At 60.4% G+C, this 22,010-nt stretch overlaps 1 protein-coding gene across 1 annotated transcript in view; it reads right to left on the reverse strand.

Moving 5' to 3' along the window:
* The window catches only part of FAM53B (family with sequence similarity 53 member B), a 74,916-nt gene that overhangs the window by 26,982 nt on the left and 25,924 nt on the right, over positions 1-22,010 (reverse strand). The window lies entirely within an intron of this gene.

Below are 22,010 nucleotides of genomic sequence, written 5' to 3' on the forward strand. Positions count from 1 at the left end.
ACACAAGGAACGAGGAACGGCAGGGGCTGACGGGCGCTGGGAGGACGAGGGGCACAGCTGGGTTCCACGCACCTCCCTTTACTGACAGCTCCCCAGCCTCCCTTCAGGGGCTGCTTCCTGCCCAAACCACTCCAAAACCAAAGGCACAGCAGCAAGGGTGGCAGGGAGGCAGGGCGGCCGAGAGGGCCAGAGCAAACCCTCTGTCCCTGTATTCCTTGGTTTCTGCCTCGGCACCGTGGGGAAGGGGGACACGGTCACCCCTCCCCCCCTCCCCCGGAGCCCGTGCCGGCCCCGCTGCCAGGCTCCTACCGGCAGTCGAGGCCTCAAGGACCCTAATTCAGCTCCCCACGTTCCATTTCCACCTGGTGCAGAAGGGCAGAAGGCGGGGAGGGACACAGCGGGGTGGAAGGTGCTGCCTGCTGTCTGCCCGGGCCTGCTCTGGCCCCTAAGCTGCACAGAACAGGCAAAGACAGAGCTGAGGAGGGCCACGAAGGAGAGAAGTACAAGGGCGTGGCCGTGGCCAGTCTCACTCCTGACCCACAGGCACCACAACCGGAAGCGGAGCTTCTGGACACAGATTCAAGCCAACAGATGCCAGCGGCCCAGGCTGAGCACCCCACTCTCCTGCCTCCTCCTCTGCCCTGCCTCCCCAGCGATGGCTAATCCCAATCCAGTGGCCTCCCTGCTTCCTCCAGTGCCGTGCAGACAGTCACCTGACGTCCCGCCCTGGGGCCTGACCACTCTGGGAGGACAGGACACAAAGAAGGCTGGTGAACCCTCCCCGCAGACACCTGGCCCCCGCCCCGGGTTGGCAGACCCGAGCACCGACGCACGACACGGACTGCCATGTCCCTCAGGCAGCCCCTGCTGACAGAGCCCAGAATGTTCAAGAAGACCTGAGGCTGAGGGCCCGGAGGGCCTGCACTCTCAGGTTCCTTTACTCAACCCCACCTGCAAAGCCCCCACTGTGCAGCAGGTGCTGCCCTGAACTCCAAGGAATCAGGGGTGGGGAAGACAGGCCCCTGCCTTCTAGCAGCCCCCTCCCAAAGGACGTGCCCGGAGAATGTCGAATCCAGCCCGATTCCAACTCATCCAAGTGCGGTAACGGTTCTTCTGAGGTTCAAGTGATCCCCCAAGGTTCTTCATTTCCAGCCCTCTTTTCCACTTGGGCCCCAAGACTTGCCCAGGTGTGTCCCTGCAGAGTGGAAAATTACCCATTCTCCAAATGGTTCCACTCAGTCTGTCAGAACCACGAGTGTTTTTGGGCTTCCTGGGGTTCGATCACGCACATGGCACATCCACACCCAGTCCCGGGCGCAAGAAGAGCAAGCGACTCTGGCCCAAAGCACAGATCAGGAAACGGGCCCTGGGCAGCACCAGGACATGCCAGGGCACACTGCCGCCACGTGGCCGAGGAGGCTGTGGCCGTGGCCTCTCTGGTGTGGGCTCTGGGGAATTCTGAGAAGGAGCCTGGCCTGAAGCCGCCCTAGAATCTGGTCCCAGCCCGCGATCCCTGGTGACAAGCTCCGGAGTGACTGTAGCACAGCCACCTTCCCTCCCCCGGGCCTCGGAGGCTTCACCTACAGAGTCAAGGAGTTGAAGGAGGCAAGTGACATTGGGTATTTCTGGGTCACCAGGAACACCGTGCCAGGACAAAGGTGGCGTGCAGTCACACGGTTACAGCGAAGCATCGTGGCCAAGAGCCTGACACTGCAGTGTCCCCTGCCCCACCTGGCTCCCAGCTCGGGGCCCCAGTCCCTTCAGTCTGGGGAACAGCAGGAGCCCCGCTGCAAGGAGACACGCGCTCTCCAGCAGAAACCCTCAGGTGCATCCCCAGGACACAGGCTGCTCCTGTCCCTCTGGCCACGGCTGCATATGGCACGGGACGGCCAGGTCAGCATGCACCGGATCAACCACGTCCACAGGACAATGGATGCAAGGGGCTGCCTTCCCTGGGGAAGCCGGAGCCTGGGCCAGGCCACCAGGGAGACCCGGCTGCTGGCCCTGAGAGGGAGGAGCCACGCGCCCAGGGCACCAGCGGGACCCCCAGGGCTCTGCGGACAACTCGGCTCACGGCAGCCCCGAGGGCTGCTTGCTTGCGCCACCAGTGCCCCAGACACGCGATCAGGGTCTCGCTCTTCAAAACTTTTCGGACCGGCCCACATTCCAGCTCCCGGGAGAGAGATCCACAGACTTTAATGAGTGGCTCTGATGAAACCCCAAGCTCAGCTAGGTCAGCTAGGAAGGGATGTCTTCTGGATCTTGTGAAGAGCTGGGCCTGAGGCTGGACTGACTAGCTTCCTCGACACCAAGGAGGCTGGGGTATGGCAGGGGCTGGCAAGAACGGCCCCCCCCTTGGGGACTCCAATGCTGTTTCAACAGGGGTGTTTATGAGGCCAGAAGCAGCTGGGCGCAGCCAGGTGCCGAGGCAGCCAGTCGAGAGCTCTCTGCCCTCAACAAGCAAGCGGCTCTGCCAAGGGCCAAGGACAGATGGGCTATGGGTCCTTTGCTAGGGTGCCGCTGGGATGGAGGCATCAGGCAAGGAGCCAGGCACACCCGGGCTCCAAGCCCTCTCTGCAGCCCCTTTCGCGCTGCGGACCTTGGGCGGGTCCCTCCACCTGAGCCTTGCTTTCCCCGTCTACGAGCTGGATAAGCACAGCCCGTGTCAGAGGGGCCCCACAAGGACGGAAGGAAAGAAGGCACACAAACGTACTTCGTGAATCTAACGCACTGGATGGACGGTTTGGGGGGGGGGGAGGGTCCATACCACACCAAGCCTAAAAGACCCATCATCCAGATCAGGGCTGGATTCTCTACTTTCTGTTTGCTTGTTTTTAATGTTTATTTATTTATTTTGAGAGAGAAAGAGAGAGCAGGAGCAGGGAAGGGGCAGAGGGGGAGAGAGGGGAATCCCAAGCAGGCTCTGTGCTGTCAGCGCAGAGCCCGACGTGGAGTTCAATCCCAAGAACCGTGAGATCATGGCCTGAGGCGAAATCAAGGGACTCCTAACCGACTGAGCCCCCCAGGCACCCCTCCAGCTCGTGTTTCTGACACTGACCGGCACTGGTCCATCCGGTGGCACTTGGCCGACTTCTGGTGGCTCCGGTTAGCTTCTTCCCAGGTCAGCCTGGACACGGGAAAACTGGACACTCAGAGCCATTAAGGAACCCACAGCAGCCATGAGCTAAGCTGCCACCACCTACCCTCGTTTGGAAAGAGTATGGCTCTCGAGACGTTTGGGTATATTCTTTAAAAAAGGCTCATACCTAACATTACCAAAGGAAATCATGACAGCAATAAATGAGAAAAGCACGTCATGCTGTGGTTGGCACGTGCTAAGTATGACTGTCATCTTCATCCAGCATTAAGGTGCTCAGAGGAAGCCCTTAGGACAAAGGACCTAAAGCCCTGAACCTGGCTGGCCCTCCCCACCCCTGGGTGTGAGTGGTGATGTCCTCTCCACATGGGGACTCAAAGGGGACCGTGCTGGAACACGAACTCTCAGAAAGGGGCATTTCCAGTCGGTTGTCATGCAGGGGCCCGTGGGAAAGAAGGGGGGTTCCCAGGGACGGGACTTGTGGCCCCGAGGTCCTCAGGCGCGAGGATGGCATGGGGGCGGCGGGACAGGGGGGCTTAGCTTCCACTCGTAGCAGAACAAGCAGACGGGAGGGACTGGAGGACAGAACGTGCCTCTGACTCCACCGCGGTCCTCCCTTCCGGGACCGGCCGTGGGCACACAGTGGGTGGCCGGGGGTGGCAAGCCCGAGTTCCGCGATGCAGGGAAGCCATTTCCTTCCCGGCCCCGCACAGGGGCAGAGGCAGGAACGCGCTCCCTTCCACGACCCGAACGGCCAGGGCCGTTTTGGTTCGGGCCGCAGGTAGCCCAGCCTTCCTGAGGCCGCTGACTTGACCCCCTGTGGCTCGAGTCTGCAAGCCAGTCGCTTTTGAGAAGGAGCCCTCCCGTGACAGTTCAAGGAGCCCCGAGGGCAGGTTCACGCCAGGCCATCGTGGCTTCCTCAAAACGCAACAGACGCAGGAAGGGCACGGAGGTCACTTGCCAACAGTGTGAAGACTCAAATGAGCCGCAGGTCCCCAAACGGGGCCCAGGTTATGTGAGCCCAGGCGCACATGTCACAGGCTTCTGGGAAGTCCCGTTTTCACTGACGGTGACACAGAATACGAGTTCTGGCAGCCGACACTCCCCCACCACCCCCCCGCCCCGAGGCCCGCAGGCTCTCAGCTCACTCATAACTTCATGGCCATACTGGACGCCCTCAGCCAGAGAGAGCGGACCGTCCGCGATGACGTGCCACGTTCAGGTGACAAGGCTGCTAAGGGTCTCCAGGGCAGGCATCCCCCGTGTCATGCTCACAGCCCAGGAACGCCCCCTTGCCGACGCGACGCCCCCTCTTGTGGGGCACGCAGCGCATTCTGAGGCTTCCAGTTTCCACGTAGGTTAGGAGTTTGTGCCAGGACCCACTGGGCTGGTAAGGGGCCCAAGAGCCACAGCCCTCGTGGGCGTCAGTAGGAAAACAAGGGGCCCCGTGAACTTGACACCTCCTCGCCTTTCCCCACAGACCTGTTTGGGCTAATACGAGACACCTCCGATGCTAAGGAGAGGGGAATGGGAAGACCCACCCAGCACTGGGACTCTGGACGACGGCCCCTCCGTGAAGAGGGCTCTACCCTCCGGGTGATGCCCCGTCGCCATTCGGGGCCCTGCTCAGTGGTAACGCCGGGGCTGGGCCGGGTGCAGTCCCGGCCTCTGGGGCCGCTCAGGCCAACCCTCCCCGGGGAAGGTCACTCTGCTTCTCCACCCGCCATCTTTCCTCGTCGCCCATACTCCAGGTCTTCATAGCACTGACTGACTCTGTCCGACACGATCCTCTTTGCTCCCGCTTATTGTCTACGGACCCACCCAAGGGGGGGGGCTTCTGGAGACCGGCGCCTGTGGCCATCCTACTCCACACTGTATCCTTGGCAGTGACAGCAGCGTCTGCAACACAGCAGGGACACCCCCAACAGCACCGGCCCCAGAATGCACAGAATCCGTCCAGAGGGAGGGAACGGGATCTCGCTTCTACTTTTCCCGCCCTGCAGTGCCCAGCACACGGCAGGAACCCAGAGAGAGGTTCTGGACGGAAGGTACGAGAGACAGACCGGACACGGGTCCTACGTGGGTATGGAAAGAACTAGACGGTAGCCCAGATTCTGCCCCTGGCGTGGAACAAGGCCCGAGAGTCTGGGAAGCAGACACTACGTAGGCGCATTCTGGGTTTCCGCACGCAAAACGCACGCCCCGGCCACGCACGGGCACTGTGGACACGCAGCAGGCCCCATGACTAAGCGTGTCTTGAATGAGCACGGGGGCATCGGGCTCCGGGAGCACGCGGTGGCAGGCAGGCAGGCCCTCTGGGCACCGCTGCCCTGAAACAGAATGGTCTGCTTAGAGAAAACTGCAGTCTAACGAGCTCCTCAAACTCACAGGCAAACTCCTCAGAAAGAACAAGACCAAGGAACAGGCAGGGCCGTGCCCAGTCGCCGCCCCTGCTCCAATCCGTGGGACGGCGCCTGTGCTCACACCGTCTGGAAATATCCGGTCAAGCCGTGTTTGGTGCGGCCACCGGGCCAGCGAGCCTCTGGATGGGAAGCGGGTTGAAAGAGTCACGTGAGGCCCGTCGTCCGGGCCAGCAGAGCGTGTTCTGTGACGCCGAGGGGAACCGCGTTAGTACAGACTCAGGGTACGAGAGAATCGACACGTCTCTACAGAGCTTGCACCGAACAGCCTAAAAGAATTCAATTCTATTTTGCGCTGGGCCAAGAATTTTGTGGTGACTTTTTTTTTTTCTTTGAAACTATGTGTCTGCTTTTTTTTTTTTTATTGGATACAGTGAGAAATTGGTGCTAAGCTCATGTATTTTGTTTTAATAAGGACTGGTTTTTGTTTTTGTTTTTATTTCTGTTAAAGGAATAAATTCTAGGCACACCTGGGTGGCTCAGTTGGTTGAGTGTCCAACGACTTTTTTTTTTTTTAATGTTTATTTATTTTTGAGAGACAGACAAGGCGCAAACAGGGGAGGGGCAGAGAGAGAGGGAGACACACAATCCGAAGCAGGCTCCAGGTTCCGAGCTGTCAGCACAGAGCCCGACGCGGGGCTCGAGCTCACCAACTGTGAGATGGTGACCTGAGGTGAAGTCGGGACGCCCAACAGACTGAGCCACCCAGGCGTCCCTGTCCAACTCTTGATTTTGGCTCAGGTCATGATCCCAGGGTTGTGGGATCGAGCCCCTCGTGGGGCTCCGCACTGAGCGTGGGGCCTGCTTGACGTTCTCTGTCTCTCTTCCTCTGCCCTTCTCCCCCACTGGTGCGTGATTGCTTTCTCTCTGTCTCTCATAAAAGAAATAAAAGACAAGGGAAGAAGTTCTTATTTCTTGTCATAGCACTCCACTCACAGTATATTTGAACCTGCAGAATCAGCAGGCTCAGGGGGCTGAGTCTCCACTGAGGGTCACAGCTGTTTAGAGAAAGGACTGAGGACCACACCATTTAGTGATGGCTACTTCTGGGTTGGATTCCAGAAGGATTTCACTTTCTGTGTTTTTACGTTTCTGAACCGTAATGTCCTTTACCTTCTAAACTTTGAATTTTTTACATGTAAGCACGGACGCTGTACGCAGAAGAAACGACACGTAAATGGATTGAGAAATCATTTAAGTTCTTACATAAATTTTTGCCCCTATTCGACAAGAACATTGTTATGTGCCAAGAACTCAGCCTTCTGTGCCATTACGCTCTCCATGGGAGAGACACATCGCCTCTTTTTAACTCCCTATTACCATACCCATTGTACAGATGCAGCAACGGAGGCTTGGGCTCCCACGGCCAGATCTGCTCCCAGCTCTGTCTGCTTCCAAAGGCCTTTTGCTCACAGCCACCTGGCTCCAAGCCTCCCAGCAGACTTGAGGGCTCCTTTCTATCTGTCCCTTTCCCTACCCGGCCACTGAAAGTAGCTGTCGTACTAACCACAAACAGCACAGAGGCCGTGAATTTGGGGGTGTCTGGGTCGTGACCGGTGACTTGTCTCCCACAAAGACCCAGGTCAGGTCCTGGCCTCACCCGGCGGGCTGTCCGGTGCGGGGGAAGGGGCAGGCCAGCAGGAGCCTGGGGACAGGGCTCGGCGAGCGGTTAAACTGAAGAAGTCCCTGGAGTGTCTGGGACCGGGGGCCCTACCAGGCAAACGTGGGGGCCTGGCCGTCTCCGGCCCTGCTCTGTGCGGTGCCACCCGGGAGGTTTCGGGACCAGAAGTCCCCGGCCACCTCTGAGGGGGCCCCAGCCCACGGACCCCAGCACGGCCGTCAAGCAGGTCTCCCCCTCCCCCCGACTTGCTGCCACATCCCCGGTCCTGGTAACACGTCAACGGTGTGTCTCAGGCTGCTGGGCGAGCGGGGCCGGCCCCCACACGTGCACGCGAGACGCCGTGCTCCCCACTCCTCTCAGAGACACAGCATGTTCCGGCTCAGAGAAGCGTCGCCTGACTGAGACCCGTTCCGTCGGGTCAGACCTTTGAGAACCTTCTGTACGAGCCCAGCGGAGTGAGAGCCCACAAAGCTCACGTCAGGAGAGGGGCACACGGGTGCACACGAGTTCCTGGCAACGGGCAGGCACTCTGCCCAACTTACCTTCACCTCGCCCAGCTCCCGGGGGTGGAGCTGCGGCACGGGTGGGGAGGGGAGGGCACGGGCCGCCGGTGGCAGGGCCCCCGGCCTGCGCTCCTCCCCTACACCTACGCTTCCAGTCTCCGCCCGTGAGATCTCCTCCAGCCTTCCTTCCTGGGACCCGGCCTCCCGGGCCTCCTGAGCCTGTGCCGGGCACCGGCTTGGCTTCAAGTCCCGCACCTGCCGGGGACTGGTTTTGCGGCTGCGGGCAACTTACTCACCAAGTCTCTGCTGCCGGGTCCTCAGTGGTCACCAGCGTGACGCAGACAGGATCGGTCTCCCGGGGCTGAGGGAGCATTAAGAGAGCTCACGCCGACGGGCGGCAGTGAGGGTTGGAGAAGGGCCCACAGGCTCACGACGGGGCTTTCCTGGGGTCCCGGGATGCTGCTGGGAGGAGCTCAGTGTCGTGCGGGCCTCACTCGCCCTCATTCCGGCTAACCGCTCACACGACTCGCTCTCTCAGGCAGAGACTAGGGCTGGTGCACACTCGCCCCGGCATCTCGTACACAGTAGGCGCTTAGCTCGGCCGATAGCACTTGCCAGAACTTGGGATAGCCTGGTGAATATGAAGCTAAAGGCCCCCTGGGAGGACCGTGACCCTAACCCGGTCTTCCTGCTGCTCTGTTTACAGACACCCTTGAAGTCTGTGCGCACTTGCCCACCGCGTGGCCGCCCCGCAGCCCGAGGCGGGGAGGAGAGGGCGCACAGGGGGCAGCCTCGTCTGGCAGGGAGATGGCACCCACGTCCCTGCAGCCTCTCCTCCCCACCCGTCTTTCCTCATCATCCACCCCGCAGCGGGGCCTGAGCCAGCAGCGATGCCGGAAGTGGTTCTTGGTCGCTCTGAGAACTTTCCAGCCACATTCCTGGGTCCCCAAAGAGGCTCCGGCCCAGGCCACAGCCTCCTGGCTCTGTGCTGGCCGCTGCGGGTTTCCCAGGCGCAGGGCGGCGGCGGCCCTGGAACAGGCCAGCCTCTGTTGACCGAGTCTGAGGTGGAGCACAGGATAAAACCTCGGCCAACTGACGCCTTTAAATGTCAGCGCGGCCATCCCTCCCTTATTTCACAATGCTGCTCCAAAAGCAGCTCGCTGGGCCAAGTTCTGTTACCGCAAAGCTAATATCCTCTAGCAACTTCCGAGCTGGTTGTCTGCCTCTGGGGCCAGAACACATCTGGCCGGCAGAGAGACTTCTGGATTCCCCAGCCAGGGTGAACTTTCTACGGGGTTTGCCTTGAATGACGAGAACCCCAGGGCCACCCCCGCTATTTGCGTCTGAGTTTTGTTCCACCGGACGGAGAGGAACGGCCTCACCAAAATTCTTCGAGGCACAGGAGAAAATCGAGGCAGTGAGTGAAAGCAGAAGGAAATGAATAATCCTCACTTTGGCCCACGCGTCGCAAGCGTGGCAGCAAGAGCAGCCTGCAAGAGACGTTAGCATCGGGACTGGACAGGCAACCCAGCAAGCACTTCCGGAGCAACGCCACTGTGGGAACGCAGTGTTCATTAAAAAAAAAAAAAAAATCACACTTTTGTGCACCGAGATACGCTGAACCACTTGTTCGGACGCCAGGGCCCCATTCGCCAAAACTCACAAGCTCCGGCCGCTCCTTTTCCGCTGCCCCCTCTCCAGCGCCGTGTTCTTATTTGCCACTTGAGGAGCACAGGAAAAGGCCACGCAGGGGCCAAGTTTCGGCTCGGCACAGCTTTAGACAATCGGGTGGGCCGCGTTACATCACCCCCACATTCCTGACCGCCAGGGTAACGGTCCTGAGGCCCTTTCTACGATGAGCTTCCACGCAGAAATTAACAAACAAATTCCAGTGGCTTTCCAAACGGGGAAACTAAGGCACGGGGCCATCCAGATCAGGAGCTGGTGTGATTCTCTTAAAAGGCCGGACAGTAAATGTTTTAGGCTTTGTGGCCCATCTGGTTTCTGTTTTAACAGGAGAGCAGCCATGGGCAGTTTAATACACAAGCAGGCATGGCTATGTGCCAATAAAACTTTATTTGCAAAAACAGGCAACAGCTTCTGGGCTGCGGTGTGCCAATCCCTGATCTAGATGGTCTGAGGTGACAACTGTCACACCTTTCCTGGAAGACACTGGCCATAAGCATAGGGTACCACTGAACCCTCTCCCCGACGCACTTGGGAGGCCCCAGGGGTCCAGCTGGCAGAGCTCTAACTAGAACAGCGGATCTATCATAAAATATTAAGTCACGCCCCATATAGAACTCAGCAGACACTGGACCTTGGTCCTCCGAGGTCCTGCTCTGTGACGAGGGCTGTCCCCAGGCCCCTCCCAGCACAGGCTCGAGGGCTGAGGGGCTCGTGGTCCCCCTCTGCTCCACCTAAAACCCCACAGGGAGAAGAGAAGGCACCGGCGACTGAAACAAAGGCAAGGCCAGCTTCCCCTCCGGAGAGCCCCACCGGGATCCCAAAACGTGGGATGAGGACCGTCCTCTGCCCTGCCTTCTTCCTTCTCCGGGCTGCCAGGCTCTGCAGCCAGCCTCACGGCCACCACCCTGCACTACGGTTCCCTCTGGGGCCTGGGGCTGAGGCCGCAGGGAAGGTCCACGGAGGGGAGAGGCCCTACGTCTCCACATCCCATCTCGTGCGGAAGCCTCAGGCATCGCCTCGGAAGCGCGGGACTCCTCACGCAGCTTCCTGAGCGCCATGGAGGCCACCACTTCGTGCCCCTATTTGGGCAATGCTCATTGTCACTGCTTCAAAACGGTCTCCGATTTCAGTAATAATCCAAGTTTAGCCTGCTTCATCCCGAACGGTGACAACTGTCACCTCAGATTGTCTAGACAGTTCCAACAGCTGGTGGAGCAGGGGCCAGATCAGGCTCCCCTGGCGACGCCATGTGACATCCCAGCCGCCGCGCCAGAACAGGGCACTGCCCTCTGGGCCGAGCCACTTCACCGTCCGCAAACCAGAGAGCCCTACACGTCCAGGGCCGACCTGTCCCATCAAGGGCCCGCCACGGCGGAGGAGGGAAGGCCTGCTCTGCTCCCAGCCGATCCTCAGCCTTCCTGTGTGCAGACACACGAGATGGGAAGGCCTAGGGCCCCGAACGGGGATGGCAGCCGGAACAAGCGTGGACTCTGCGGGCACGCCAGGCCGGGTGAGCTCGAGCGCCACCCCGAACCTCTGTACGGTGAGGACAGCGCTCACCACTTCCCAGGACCGTCACGAAGACCACGTGTCCCAACACAAATGTGAATCTTGTCCCGGGCCCACAAGCACAGCGGGGACGGGGACACGCAGGCACCACGGGCACGCTTCCTCACGTGCGCGCACGGCCAGCGCAGCGTCTGTGTGTTCGCCAGACTTTCGTGGGCTGGGGCCCCGGCCACCGGGGGTGCGGGTCTCCGGCTAAAAGTTCCCGACACGAACTATGCTGTCCTCATTCCCAGGGACAAGGGACAGTGTGGGCAGCAGGCTGACCAGGCAGGTGGCCCAAACCAATGCAGAAGGCCCCAGGGTCTCGTTGCTCTGGCTTTCTTGGTTCCCGAGAGGAAAAGGAAGCCGTTTCGGACTTAGCTCGTCTCCCCAGGGACAAACGTGGTCATCCTCTTTGCCCTGACGAACTTCCGTATCTGGTGAGGAAGAGGAACAGCGGACCCGAGCAGCCTCGCAGAAATCAACTCAGCCAGCAGGCACCCCATCCGGTCTGCACCCTCGGGCCTGTAGGAACCGGGCAAGGGACCCCCGAAGGCTCTGGGCCCATGCAAGGTGAACTGCCAGAGCTCCCACTGCCCCCTTCTCCACTGACAGGCCCCAAATTCACGGGCACAGCCTTCTCTCTCTCTGCCCTGGGATGCTCAAGCCTGCCCACAGCCGAACGAAGCCCGGTCTCCCTGCTCAAAGCTGTCCCTGGCTTCCCGCTAGGACAAGAATCACTCAGAATCAGCCTCCAGCTCATTCTCCCGGCCCTCCGTTCTCCATCCCAAGCACAGGGGCAGCCAGGTGGGTTAGTTCCTGGTCTTGGGAACATCCCTGTGCCCTGTCTCTCCTCTCCACCCCGGCTGAGACGCAGTCTGGACTGCGGCTGGGGAGCTCTGCCTGGGCCACCAGAGAGCCGCTGTGCTCCCCTGCACGGGAAATGAGCCCTGCATATGACAGCAACAACCCAGCAAGCGCCCCTGTCCCTACTGCCGGATTCCTGGAACACTCTGGCAAGTGTGCTAAGTGCCAAATGAGCGTCCGGCATTCGTCATCTTCTTTAATCCTACCGGTGGCCACTACAGACCCTACTGAACAGGGGAGGAGACCGAGGCTCAGGGGGCAGAGCTGTGAGCGGTGCTCACCCTCTCCGAGTTCCCCAGGGACGACGTGTCAGAGCCGTGGCCTCCGGGAGGTGGCGGCTGACCATCCTGTCTACTGGAGCCCACAGAGGGACCTGACACAGCGGGAGCTTGGGGAACGGTGGCTGAGCAAAGAGAAGAGTCCAGAATTGGAGTCGAGATCACTGGCGGACACAACTACCCCTTCTGGCTCCACCCCAGCCTGCGGCTGCCACACAGACACGGCTGCCCCCACCCGCCCTCGGCGGCCTGCACGCTCCCTGAAGGTAAGGACAGCATGTCATGTGTGCTGATCTCCCCTCAGCCCCTGCGCGGCCACTGGCACACTGCCAGTCTCAGGGAACGCGTGCCGATGGGAACCTGCTCACAGGGTCGCCGCTGCCTGGGGTCTACGGGCCCAGAAGGTCCCCGTGGCGGGCAGGGCTGTGTTTGAAGCTACAGGCTGCACATTCCTACAAGGCTGTCCTGACAGGGGGCACAAATGGAGTTTTCCTGGAAAACTGGTCAGGAGGCTGCTAAGCCCCGAGGACAGGCCTGCTCTGGGACCTTCTGCTCGGTCCCGAGCTTCCCCGGCCACATTCCACACCAGCCCCGGCGCCCCTCCACGCTTACTCGCTCCAGAGTGCTGGTGGGTGTGGGGCCCAGAGCCCAGAACAGCTGTGTGGAGTCTGGCTCAGACCGCCTGCTCAGGGCTGGGTGGAGACAAATGCCCAACCTCGTCGTTAGGGAGCAAGACCACAGCCTAGAGAAGTGGCCCAGCGCTCATGAGGCCGCAAAACACATCTCGGCATCCCCACCTGGTGGGCCCCATGAGGTGCGCGAGCCTCCCTGTCTTCCGTGGCTCTCCTCTCCTCTCCTCCCCCCTGCCCTGGCCGCACACCAGGGACATCACACTGAGCGGGGCCGCACAGCCCCAGTCACTTCAGCCGAAATGAGCCCAGATGTGAAGGCAGGGTCTCAGAACGATGGCACCGCCCAACCACCCCCGCCCCCACCTCGGCCTCCCACGGCGGGAGGGGACCCCGGACACAATGGAGCCGTCCCGCCAGCTGCTCAGGCTCCCAGGGCTCGCTCTCCCTTGACGTTGGTCCCCCTGGTAGACACAGTGCAGCCCAGAGCACCCAGCACGTCTGCGCAGGCGCCTCTGGCCAGCCCCTCTCTCGGTGGCCGGCACGGGGGCCACCGAAGGAAAGGGTCCGAGTGCGGGGCCAAGTCGCTTAACCCAAGGCTGATTCCCAGTACCCTCTCTCACACCCACACCCCCAGGCCTCCTCCCCACCTGCTTGTGCCGTGAGCTCCAGGGTCTGACGGCGGCTCGGCTCCTTAGAGCAGTGTGACCTTGGCCAAATGATCTGACCCCGCATCGTCCACTGCGGGAGCCACCGGCCACGTGTGGCCATCAAGCACTGGAAGTGTGTGGCCAGTCCAAACTGCGATGGGCAATCAGTGTCATACACACCCCGGATCTTGGTACCAAATCCCACCATCCGAGACTATTCCAGACTAAAGTGACGTAGGATTTCTCTAGGTGGGTTATGCCCATTTAAAGCTGGTCCCGACTGCCAAGGGGCTAGTGGTCACTGGGCCATGGCACAGAGTCCCAGGCAGGCTCTGTCCTTCCACAGGGGCCAGGATGGCATGACAAGATGAAAAGGCCAGGGCCACCTGGCCTCACTATCTCCTCAGGGTTCCCACACGAGAAAGAGGAAGACCAGAAGTGGGGCAACAGGGTGAGAAGAGAAACCCTCGGGGAGGCAGGGCTGTGAGGGCTGCGCCCGCTGTGAGTGCCAGCACAGCCCAGGGCAAACCCTCAAGGCCACCTTTCACTGTGTCAAGTCAGCTCAGCTTGCTAGAAATTTCCTTCTGGGACACAAAGCCCATTGCTCCCACCTCTTGTCCCCACACTCCCCAGTGCCAGTCACTTCACAGGCACCCCTTGGGGAGAAAGAGCAGGGCCCGGGAGGGAAGGGAGAGCAGTGCCCAGGTGCTAGGTCAGAACAGCCTGGCTGGGGGTCAGAGGGGAGGCCAGCCAGGCCCAGGGCTCGGGCAAGTGCAGGACTGGCTGGGACCCCTTCCTCCATCTGTCAGGACGAGCCACTCCGGGGACGAGGGGGGATGGCAGTGATCAAGGGCTCAGAGATCTCCCAGAAAGGCACAAAGGTGGGTGGCCAAGGTTCTGCTTTGGGCACTACGAGGGTTACTCCAGATTGTGGCTATTCCACCAGAGGACGTCACCAGCATTTTCTGGGGTCCTCTCCTCAGCAGGGCACAGCCAGACTGCCAGCCATTCTCCCTCGGGCCCTGGCCTGGGACAGTGAAAGGACCTGGAACAGAGCAGCCGAACTGCATTGCCTGGGCGGAGCTGAAGGGCCCCCCAGAGGGGCCCGGAGGGGCCATACCACCGGGGCCTCTCTAAGCCCCCAGCACCCCGACTTTACCAACTCAAAGGCTCACAGCTCAAGAGCTGCAAAGTCCGCCCAAGGGCTGGGAGGATGGGAATGGGTGACGGGGTCCGGACGGTCTGATCCCAGAAGGCTGAGAACACTTACGGCCTGGCAGAGACACTTCCCGAATGTCCTACAACAGCAGGCCTCGAGCCACGGGCTGCGAGCGGCTCCGTGATGAGGATGTGACACCATCTCCACCCCACCATCAGGGACCCCGGAGCACAGAGTAGGTCCCAGACTCGCCTGAGCCTGTGGTTCCCGAGTGGTGGCAGCACTCTACTCAGGAAGGGGCCCTTCGGTGAGGTGAGAGCGCACGGGCCACGGGGGCCAAAGAGTGAGGGGGGCTCCAGTCACCACTCTGCCCCTTGGCACGGGAGCAGACAGCGAATACTCAATCTTCTTCCCTAAACAGGGAGGAGAGGTGCCCTTCCCAGGGTCAGGAGAAGACCACAACCCCAGGGCAACAAGAGGGCCCCCAGGGCCACAGGGCAACCCAGCTGCCCGCAAATGCAGGCCAGCGTTGCTAGAAGTTAGGGCCCTGCTTCCCGGAGCCAGACTGGTGTGTGCAGATACGGACAGGGGACGAGCCAAGGGCCACTCACTGCCACTGACCAGCAGCAGGGCTGGGAGGCGGTACCGTGAGAGGTACGTGGCAGGAAGCACCAGACTTAACCCTCTGCAGCCCCCCACCAGCCTCCCAAAGCTAGGGCACCTGCCTGAGCGCTTCTGTCAGGTGGTTTCCCCCTTACCCGCCTTCTCGCCCTGACCTGTCTGCACTACGGTCTCCCGGGTGCACTCTGAGACCAAATCCCCAAGGCAGCTGATTCAGAGGGTCCCAGACCCAGCAAATCACATCGGATCCCTTGTGGGAAATCTGATGGCATTCCCCGGGGCCCAGCACAAAGACCCACTCCTTACCACAGCCCGCAAGGCCCACCCGAGCCAGCCCTGCTGATGCCTTGCAGCCCCTCCTGCCCAGCCCCTCGCACAGGACCCTCATCATACCAGCCTGCTCTGCCCTGAACTTGCTGAGCCCTCCCACCTCCCAACGTTTGTGCTTCCTCTCCCCTCCACTCAGGATGCTCTCCCTCCCCACCCGTGCGTGGCCGAGGCGTCTCGGCGTCTGGTCACCTCCTGAGCGGCTGCCCTGCCACTCTAACCTGAAGCTAACCTAACATCCGTCTCCCCTCTACCCACCTGACATCCGAATCGCACCAGCCTGCTTTGTTTTCTTTATAGCACCCATCGCCGCCTGAAATCATCCTGCCTGGGGTTTGCTTATTATCTACCCCTCTTCCTAGGAAGTAGCTTCTATGAAAATGGTAATCGTGTGTGGCTTACAGAGATATCCTCAGGGCCCAGCTGAGTGCCAAACACTCAACGACACCAGGTAAGACAAGGAGGGAAGGAGCGGAAAAGAGGGAAAACAACCCCCCCCTCCTGCAGTGTGGGATGCTAGATGGCACTGAGAGGACACGCTTGCCCAGAGCCGTGTGGTGGGCAGAGGGCAGACGTTCCCACAGCAGCAGCGTCAGATCCCAGAGCCCGGGGCTCAGCTCCAGGCCCCGCTGCCCCCCTGAGCCCGGCGCCCAGTGGCCCTGCCATCTGCCCCCTCGAGGCTCTGTGCACAGGAGCGCCGGAGGAGGGAGGAGGGCCGTGCATCTTCCTGCCTGTTTCCCGCGGCTGTCACTGTCACCCGGTCTGATTCCTGACCCGGCAGCGCACTGCGTCCTGTTCACGGCGGCTGCTGCGCGGGACCGGCTCCTTCGCGTTTCCTGTCCTCAGCTCGGGCGGGCCCCGGGGGCTGTGGCCGCCCAGCTCCGGAGCCCGCAGAACCCAGAACCGCAGCCTCCTCCCTCTGACGCCCTCGCCGGGGCGGGAGCGGCTTCCTGCAGTCGCTTCCTCCATGAGACCTGCTGCTCATGTCTTGGCTTCTCAGGCCTCCAGAAACCCAATTAACAAGTGCTCCCAGTGACCTCTCGGTGGACATACGGGTGGTTTCTGTCCCCCGATTGGGCCCTGGCTGCTGCAGGCAAGGCTTCCGCACGCTCTCCGCGCTCCAAGCTCTGGGAGGAAACAGCTGCAGCCCCCACCACCGCTGCCACCCGCCCCGCGAAGATTAACTGCATTATAGGACCCTGCACTATCTCAGGGAAAGGGCTGGCGCCTGGTGGCCTTCAGTGACATATTACTGATGTGAGCTCAGTGCTACTGCTCACAAATGGAACTTTTGGCGGTTGTGTTATTATTTTGGAACCAACCGTTTCTTTTGTTTTCCAAGACAGAAAAAAAAAAAAAAAAAAAAAGCAAGCCCAAGCTTCCCCACCCCAAAAGGAATTATCCGAGAGTCCTACTGTGTCCAACTTTCAAAGGAGGCCTTGCTAATCACTTGGCCGTGAACAGGCGATCGCCACCCACTGCAACCGAGTCCGCTCAGACCAAGTTCCCACCGACGCGGGGGCTGCAGCAAAGGGTCTGCCCCCCGATGCGTTTGCTTTCCTTACTTCTCAAACTGTGGCCTGAAGCTGGGAGAAGGAGCAGTCGTTCAGGGCACCGATACTGCAGAAACGTCATAAATAAACAAACGGCCCGCGTCCACAGGGGAGGGTCTACGTCGCTGGAGTGCTTGGGACAACGGAGGGGTGTGTTGCAAAAGACAAAAGGGGCGAACGTAAGCTTCCGTCCTGGGCCGACCCCACGAAAGCCAGTGGCGTGCACCAGGCAAAAGCACAGGCAGGTGTCAGATGTGTTAGCTCTGGGCCTGGCTCCTCACGAAGCACACGTCCATCTCAGTGACGCCTCGTCGCGCCTCGGTCGCCAGCCCTCCCCGGGGCTCTCTCAGCCGCCCAGGCTCGCTGAGGGCTTGGAGCCCCTTCCCAGGAGGCGTTACCGCAACGTCCCCAGTAAGGAAGCAGGAATAGGGCAGGGAATGTCAAAATCCCTCCAGGTCCGTCAAGCGCCCCCTTCCGCCGCATCCTTCTGGGCTGGGCTGGGACTACAGGCTCTGTCGGTAGATTCTCAGAGGCCACGGCAGGCCCCACATTTTCCAAAGCTGCTGCCCCAGCCGCTGTAAACAGAGCAGATGTGGCCCAGCTGAGGGAGATCCAGCGTGACAGGCACTCGAGACTGTACGAGAACCCTCCCGTGGCCCCGAGCTGCCCCTGGCCTTCTCCAGCCCAAGTCCAGACGGCACCCGCTGTCAAGTGGACAAGGACTGAGAAACTTTGGCACGGGAGTCAGGGGTCTGGGGACAGGGGTAGCTGGAAAGGGGTGGGACTGAATTTCCATAGCAGGGAAGGACGGCCTGGGCTGGCAAAGCACTGATACGCAAGGATTTGGGGGTGGGATGGTTCCAAGGATGCTTGTGAAAACCAAATGAATCACGGTGATCGACCAGACTTCACTTTTACTGAGAACAGGTGATGCCGGCTAAGTGAGGGCTGAAGGTTAGCTAACAGGAAGGACTTAGAACCAGCACCCACCGAACACAGTAGTTTAAAGGAAGCAGTCTTTAGGGTTGAGGCAATGGATTCTCTACCTGGTGAGGTCTCGGACTCGGGACTTGGACGCTAATGACAAGATTAACCCATTGGCCAGTCCTGTTGTACCAGCTCCAAAACATTTTGAGCCTCTGACATAAATCAGTACGTCCACTGCCCCCGCCCACGGCCTCTTATCTCCCCATAGCTCTCAGTTTTTGCTGCCCACCCCAGCCAGAAGGAGCTTTCCCCGGGGTACTGTCTCCCCTGCTTAAAACTCTCTGATGCTCCCCCTGCACTCAGAATAAAAGCCGGATGACTTCAGAGTTGGGGCCCCCTATGCTGGGCCCCCTCCCTGTCCCTTCCTAACTCCGACCTTTGCACCTGTGCTTCTCCCGGGGGCCTCCCAACCCCATGTCACTCCTGAGCTCTTCCAGGGCTGCCTTGTGGCTTATTTCCGCCAGGAGGCTGATTCTGATGGGCTGTGAGAACACTCTGGAAGCCCGGCCTCTTTCAAGGGCTACCACGGTCCAGACACACCAGACACATGCGGCATCTGGACAAGGCATAAACGGTCACACTTGGTTCCTGGTCATTCACTCTGGAATGGTGAGCAGGGACTCGGAACCCACCTTTAAGAATCCACACATAAGGATCTGCCTTACAAACGTCCAGTGCTAGGGGCACCTGGGTGGCTCGGTCGGTTGAGCTTCCGACTTCGGCTCAGGTCATGATCTCACACAGGGTTCGTGGGTTCGAACCCCGCGGCGGGCTCTGTGCTGACAGCTCGGAACCTGGAGCCTGCTTTAGATTCTGGGTCTCCCTCTCTCTCTCACCCTCCCCCGTTCATGCTCTCTCTGTCTCAAAAATAAACATTAAAAAAAATTTTTTTTTAAACACAAAAACAAAACGAAACAAAAAACAAATGTCCGGTGCTACACGTTAGATGTTTTTCCCATCAGTTCTAAGGCAGCTATGTCCCCAGCTTAGCCTAAGTCAACCCCAAGCCCTCTTTGGTGCTCAGGAAGGTCGACTGTCAGGTAGGGATGCCACTCTTCTGCTGGCACAGGGACTCAGCAGGGGCCCATCCGATGACTTGGAAGGCACAAAACCAGGCTCTCGAATCCCTTCTCCAGGTCACCCCTTTCCCAACCCAGGCCAACCCAGTATCTCCTGACTGAGGGGCCTTGACTCCCAGTGCTGTCTCCACCTGAGATGAGCCCACCCCTGGCCTCTGCAGGGGCACCAGGCTGGACCTGAGCCCACCTCCACTGCTCCCAAACCCCACTTACTTGGGGAGCTTCTGAAACACTCTGGCACCGGGGCCCTGGCCCGGACCCACCATTCAGACTCTGGGGAGAGGCCCAGGAAGCTGCAGTCCATGCAGACCATGCTTGGGCAGCGGTGAACGTGGTCAGAAACCCAGGGCTCAGAGAAGCAGGACAGCTGGCTCCTGGCCACAACATAGCCAGGTGCAGGACTGAGTCTCAACTCACGTCTTCTGACCCCAAACGCAGCTATGTTCCAATGACAGGCACACTCGGTCGCCCCTGTGATACGGGAAGCATCTACCATGTGGCAGCAGGGCGAAACCCTGGCATTGGAGTCACAGAACCCTAGGTCCAAACCCCAACGAGGCAACTCAACAACTCAACTCAGGCCCTCAGACAAGCCACATGAGCCTCCGGGCTCCAGGCCCTCTTCTGGGGAGCAGAGATACGGCTGAGGACCTCGGAACTGCAGAAACAAAGAATCTCCCCAGAGACCACAGCTCACGCTCAATGAACGGGGCAGTTCCTTCCTTCTGACCAGTCTCTCTCTCTCCTCCTAAAATGTGACCACCAATAGCAGCGATGACGACCGACTCTTACTAAGGGCTGACCCCGAGCACACAGGAGCATTTCATGCTAACGAACTCATTCAGTGCTGCCAGTGCACCATGACCGAAGGGGCTGCTGCCCCAACCTTGACGATGGGGACCAGGTGCCAAGGGGTCAAGTAAATTTAAGTCGCCAGGATGAGGCTTGAGCCCACCCCACGGGAAAGGCCAAGGCTCTGCTCTCCACCAGCCCTCTGTCTCCCCATGTCTCGGCCCACGGTCTGCGTCTTCTTCAGCAGGCTGGGGCAACACGGGGTTTCTCTAAACCCTCCTCTGTGGGCCCTTGGAGTTGAACCAGAGAGGCAAGGGTCACCCAGCCCGCAGACCCTTCCCACTCTGGCTTCCACGAAGCGGGACTCAGGCATGCTGGCCTCCGGAGGGCCGGGCCCCCAGCTCACAGGCCCCTGAGCCCGGGACCAGAGCAGGGCCTGGCACCTGAGGGTGCTCTGAGCACATCGGGGGGGGGGGGCTCGAAGGGCTCAGAGGCCCAACCGGCTTCCAAAGCAGAGGCCTTCCAGAAAACCCTGGGCACCCCAGAACTGTGTTGCCTCACATCTTCTAAGACACCTCCCGGCTCGGAGAGGCTCACAACGAAAGCATGGAAAATCACCAAGTGCCACTAAAAGCTGCCTCCCTGGCATGTCCCCAGCTGAACTCCTTCTATTTTTCTTTTCCCGGGAGATCAAAGCTATTGTGTCAACACTCGGCCCCGATCCGAGTGACCTTAAGCGGGTTGCTTATGCAACCTGGTGGTGGCAGCCGGGGACGGCAAGGAGCGATCCGAGAGTCTGAACGGGGGTTTTCCTTGAAGCGTGAGAACCCCCGTCAGGGGTGCCGCGCTACTGCTGACGTGCCCGTTTTTGACAGGGAAGAAACCCCAGAGAGAGCTCCAACTAGCCTCTGGCTCGGCCCTCCCTGCTCTCCCGCTGGCAGGACCCTGGCCTCCCGCTGACGCCCTCCCCCGGGAGCGGCTGACTGCCCGGAAGCAGAGCGGCAGGAGATGGGCCGCAGGGTGCGGCTCTGACGTTCCTCCGAGGGCCAGCCGCTGGTGGGACCCACGCCACGGGACGCCGCCCCACCCCGGGGAGAAACAGGAAGTGCTGTTCCCATTTTACAGACAAGGAAATGGAGGCTACGGAGGGGTGACCTGCCCCAGGGCGCACGGCTCAAAAGTGGCAGCGAGGGAAACTGAGCCCCTTTCTGACTCTGTCCGCGCCCTCTAGGTCTCGCCAGGGTCGGCTACCTGGAAAGGCCAGCCGGGCCGTCCGCGTGTCGGATGAATCTCAGCAGCAGGAAGAGCACAGAACGCAGAGTCAGGAGGCCCCGGTTCCGGCCTCCCCAGTGTCCTAAGGAACCACGCGGCTCTGGGCAAGTGGCTGACTCTCCCCGGACTCTGGAGGCCTCGCCCTCAGGTGAGGGGATGGACAGAGGGCAGTCAATTAGCAGCGGCTGCCAGGATCCCGGAGGGGAGGAGTCTAAGACCTCCTCAAAGTTCAAGCAGAAAACACGCTACTGCTTAGCAGTGTCCATCAAGAGCACAGAATCGACGTGCTGGATCCGTGCCCCCTGCCGCCACCCGGTGCCCCCTGCCACCACCCCGTGCCATCCACCCCTCTGATGGTCCAAGTCTTAAAGACTCTCTTCCTTTGTTCGAGCCCATCCTGACCGGTTCCTCATCAGAGGCAAGTACTCCCATGCACCCACAGTGCGTTTTGCCTTTACTTTTATTTAGCATTTATTTCGTGCCAATTAAGAAATCCCGGGCTTTCCGTTGACTGCCCTTCACCAGCTCCTCATGCCTGCCTGCGTTCTGTGTTGTAAAGGGCGATGCATCTCTGAATTCCCCTATTTGCCGTCCGCACGGTTCCCCACGCCAGCAGGAGAGGTCTAAGGGTGCAAGACTGCGGGCAACTAAACCCGGCAGAGTGGCCAGCCGGGGGCAGTGCAGGCAGGAGGCGGCCACAAAGGCTCGGACGAGCCAGGCCTGAGCCCAGGGACTCTGCCAAGGAAAAGCACGGCTGGCTGTGGCTGCCGGGGCTGCCTGAGCGGGAAGGTCACGCAGCCAGTAGTGCGAAGGGCCACCCCACACGGGGGCTGAGGAGGGCCGCTCCCCTGCTAAAGGCAACCCCCGCTGGCAAGCAGGGTGGACCGTGGAAGGCTGACCCAGGGACACCGTGCCAAC

Source organism: Panthera leo, chromosome D2 (assembly GCF_018350215.1).
Source record: "Panthera leo isolate Ple1 chromosome D2, P.leo_Ple1_pat1.1, whole genome shotgun sequence".
NCBI lineage: Eukaryota > Metazoa > Chordata > Mammalia > Carnivora > Felidae > Panthera > Panthera leo.